This window comes from Gavialis gangeticus, unplaced genomic scaffold (assembly GCF_001723915.1).
Source record: "Gavialis gangeticus isolate Ggan-Ray unplaced genomic scaffold, GavGan_comp1, whole genome shotgun sequence".
Classification (NCBI taxonomy): domain Eukaryota; kingdom Metazoa; phylum Chordata; order Crocodylia; family Gavialidae; genus Gavialis; species Gavialis gangeticus.
This window is the reverse complement of record NW_017728992.1, coordinates 42,485,268-42,490,118: the sequence shown is the minus strand read 5'-3', so window position 1 is coordinate 42,490,118 and position 4,851 is coordinate 42,485,268.

Below are 4,851 nucleotides of genomic sequence, written 5' to 3'. Positions count from 1 at the left end.
GTGGGGTACAATGGTAGAGTTGCTGGTTCTGCAGGGTCTTTTGTCTTTCAAATGCTGAGTTCTTGTCTCTGTTCCTGGGTGAGGTCTGTGGTTCCTGGATCTATCAATGTGAGGTGATGGCCCAGTCCTTACAGGCCATTAAGTAGAGGCCAGCTACCATTGTATTTCAATCATTCCCAATCATTCTCATTCATCCGGGAACCAATTTACATGGGAGGGGTATGTGACTCATACAGTTACAGCATGGGATGCCCAGGCAGAGGACACAAGATGGAAGCTTGACACACAAAATGGAAACTTGACATGACTTTGGTTCACCTACAAACATAGGCCTAAACCTTACAATATCCATATGAAACAATAAAAATCAATACAAAAATGATTATAATACAATATACAACAGTAAAAATCAATACAAACCTAATAATTATACAATATAAAACAATGGATATCCAAAACCAAAAACTTGCTACCAAAATAAAAACATTAAAGCTTATCCTAAGTCTGAGCTCACTTATACTTATCTATAGGGAACAGAGAGGGAGAGAAAAAGTCAGGAATGGTTGGGGAAGGGGAGGGAATGCATTTTAAAATAAATAAAAACAAGAAAAATGGGTTTTTGCTACACTGCCAGTGTTAGTGGTTGAAAATGCAGGGTGAAGCTCTTAATGCTTGCTCTGCTGGCTGATGGCCTGTGTCACTATTGAATTCTTTCAATGCCCAAAATCTACTGTGCCACAAATTCTCTGATAAAAAATTGCAAATTCTCTGATTAAAAAACCCCAAATCCATGATTAAAATGAAATGCTTCTCTCTCTCTCTCTCTCTCTCTCTATATATATATATATATATATCAGTTGAACACAATGTTTTATTGATATATTTACAATTTTAAAGCAATTTGGAAGCCTACTAGTGCCTCAATCACTGTTCTAATATTATAAAAGCCTAAGTCTGTCTGTCTGTCCATAACGCTTTATTCGCACTCTGATTGGCTGAAGGAAACAGCCAATCAGAGTGCTCTAAGCGTGGGGGAGTCCTGCCATGATTCTGAAGCTGCACTGAGGACTGGACGGAGGGCTCCCCCACCCCACTCCCTGCAAGAGGCAGAACAGCAGCAACATGGGGTGTTAGGTAGCAGCACTCCAACCCAACCCCCTCCCCCATCATTCTTGATGGGCAAGAGTAAGAAAATAAATTCTAAATATCTATACAATTTTGCATTTGATTTTACAATTTTTATCATGGAAAATCAGAGTTCCCCCTGCCCCTTCACTGGCCAGGACACAGGTCCAGGCCCTTCGCTCCCCACCCACAGCCCTGATGGTGCCTCCCAACACCCAGCCCTGCTGGAGTAGACCTCAAGCTGCCAGGACTATGGGCCCAGGGACCTGGTCCACAGCCCCCTGTCCCCTTCAGCAGTGCCACAGTCCCAGCTGCCATCCATGGGAGGCAGTGGCTGCTGCAGCAGAGAGGAGCACGGAGCCCAGCTTCCCCTCCCTGACAGGTGGCAGGGCCAGAGTGGAGCCTCTGGGGAGAGGGGGGAGAAGTTGCAGGCTGCCCACGGCCGGTTTGAGTTCCCTGTCCTGCTGCTCTCCCCCACCACCCCAAGGTGAGACCCAGCATGGCAGGGCAGAGCAGGGCTGGGTGGGGAGGCTCACGCCACAGCTGGGAGCTCTGTGCCCCTATAGCAGGGTTTCCCCTGCCTGCCCTGAAGCAGCAAGGGGCAAACTTCCATGCTGTCACCCATGCTGCTTCTGGGCAGGCAGGGAGCACCTCACCATGGTGGTGCAGAACTCATAGTAGCAGCACTGATCTTCCCTGCTCCACTCTGCCCTGCTGTGCCAGGTTCTGTCTGCTGGGCTGTGGAGGATCTTGGGGGAGGCCAGCAGGGCGGGGAACATGAGCCTGCAGTGGGCAGCCTGCATCTGCCCTCACCCTACATACAAATCTGGCGGCATATTCCCCCCCAGGAGTGTGTGCAGTGGTGGGGAGCCACCCTTCCTACCCCCTGGACAAGCCGCCCATGGCCCCATCCCACCCCCCACTTGGGCTTTGCAGCTGTACATGGCCCTGGGCCCCAAGGACTATGCACCACTCCAGCTGGGCATGAGCCCTAGCCCTGCCCACTTCCCTCTCTCCTTCCGTCACTGTGGGACCTAAATTCCCCCCCAACCCCGTGACTTACCTGTATGGAGCTACTCTCCAGCCTGCTTGGTGGCATATGTGCATGTGTGCACATGCATATGGTGCCCCTTACCTGACCATCCTCCTCCTGCTCCCCCCCAGCCCTTTGCAGGCTGCAATTCTGCCAGCCTGGAAAGGGAAGCTCACTGTTTCCAGTGTTTTTCCCCTTTAAAGGAGAAAATTCTGGGTTTTTGTCCTTAAAATTAGAAAATCCCAGTTTTTACTGTGCTTTTCCATGGTGATCCCTGGTGATAACTAGTTGCATAAAAACATCTCGGGTACATTTTTTTAGAGAAGAACCAGATTTTGCTCTCAGGGCTCTCTCTCTAGATCTAGGTAATCTGTTATAGATAATAGGTGAGGAAATAGAAAATGAATTTGTGCAAGACCCATGGAACCAGAAGGTCCAGCTTTGGCATGGAGGACTGGACCAACCCCCTATATAACAGTGGCTGCTTTTAACAGTGGAATGAGGTGTCACCAGCAGAAGACTATAGATCACTAACGGGCCAGAGTATAGACATTTCTGAGGAAATCTGAGCAAATATAACCTATACTCAAATTATTCAAGACTCCTTAGGTTCTCTTGCTGTTCATGCCAAGCCAGGGTGCTGCAGCAACTTATACAGTGCAGCACTTGTGGGGACAATAATAATAATGATGATTAATAATAGTCTTATCCTTGCAATATTTGATAAATGTCCCAAATAGCCTGAAAGGTGCACTATGGCAATTGTTTTGGTGCCAGATAACAGAAAACTTTTCCTCATTTAGTGGGTTGCTGAAGATGATTATAAATGATAAGCATCACTGATGTGTAGTAAAGTAAATTTCACTTTTAATTAATAAAAGGGGGCCAGGATTTGACCAGGAAGTGGAAGGTACAGCTCTAATCTCTGGGAGTAGAAGCTGGACCCAGATAAATTCAGCCATGCAGCCTTGAGGAAAAAAAGTGTGTTTGTTCAGTATGAAAGCAGCAGCTCAGACTTTCGTTGCAGCAGATAAAGCACTCTTGCCTGTGGAATGTCAAAGTAGGTACAGATGGTTCCTGCCCCTGTAATATCTCTTCCCAATCCCCAATTTAATTTATAGTAGCAATCTGCTTATACTTGGTACTTTTAAGAAGCAGTAGCACAAATCTGGGGAATAATCTCAGTTTTAGCTTTATTTATTTATTTATTTATTTTATTTTTCTAGAGAACAGAATGGTATCTTCCCTCTGGCCTATTGTGCCTGGCCCCACTGAAGTCAGTGCAATATCTTTCCAAAGCTCATTGAGTGATATGACTTTCCTGTAGACGTTGTTGTAATGCTGATAAGATATATGTCATGTACTCCTTGCCTTCTTTACAAAATAGTTTTTATTGGCGTGAGGAAGGTTTTCAGGGAAAATCTTGAGGTGCTGACCAGAATTTTGGGGTTTGTTCATTCCTAAATGTATGCCATCAGCTAGATATCTTCAGGATAAAATAATATGATAATAAAGTAACAGACAATCCCCTCCCTGGGCTAGGGTTCAACTCAGTCCCTTGAGCTTGCGTGAGGATCTTGATCTTCCCAAAGGCTTTCCTCTCTCAAACAACAACCACATTAGCTCTCCTGAGCACTAATGCAGAGGGAAAGGGAGCTGTGGTGGAGCTAGCCCCTTATTCATTAAGGTCCAGATAAGGTCCCTAATTCTGCCTATGTTAAAATCAGTAGATGTTGGGCACCCAGTATATACCCTGTTTACCCTGAGTATGAGTTCACTTCTGAATACTATTTGTATTTGGTTAGCTGTACCAACTGATGACCTGAGGGATGGAGACACCTGAAGCAAAGACCATAAGGTAAGTCAGGGTCACTCAAGAAAGAAGAACTCAAGGTGGAAAAAGTGCAAAGGACTGAAATGACCTGAGGAATGGAGAGCGTATTTTATGAGAAACCAAATATCTTGGCTTGTTTAGCCTAGCAAAGTAAAGACTGAGGGGAATACATTGTGCTCTGTAAGTATATTCTTGAAGAGAACACTAGTGGTGTGTGAAACGAGCTGTATTCGATTCAGATTCAGATCCAGTCCAAATCGGGAACAGCGATTCTATTTGTTGATTCAGATCACTGTCCCCAATTCGATTCGGCCAAATCCAGATCTGAAGATTCGATGCTGATTTAGAGAATCGGCAATTCAGACACAGACAGAGCTTTAAAATGTTTTTTCTACATACCAGTTGTCATAGTATTTTTTATCATAGTATTTCTTCTGTTCTCGTCTCATGATGTAGTATGTTTCTTAACTATAGTTGCAGAGTCTTTGGTTGAAGAAGCTAATGTTTTTGGTGCTTAGGTTTTTTTTCATTTGTATTTGAACTGATAAATCTAATACTCCTTTTGTGAGGTGAAAAGAAGTGTTCTAACATTTTTAATAGGGCACGTCTAAACATGGAGACAGACACACCTTTTTAAAATGAAGTTTTTGCTATTTGTACAGACTTTTTTGCTGCTTATTTTGTTTAATTAGATATGGTGTTTTTGAACTGAAAATTGTGGAAATGAGCTGCTTCTAAGTTCATAGAATCATAGAATCAATGAGTCAGAAGGGACTTAGACAGATCATCTAGTCCGACCCCCTGGCATGGTTAGGAAGGAGCACTGGGGGTGGCAGGGGTCATAAGACCCCAGCCAGGT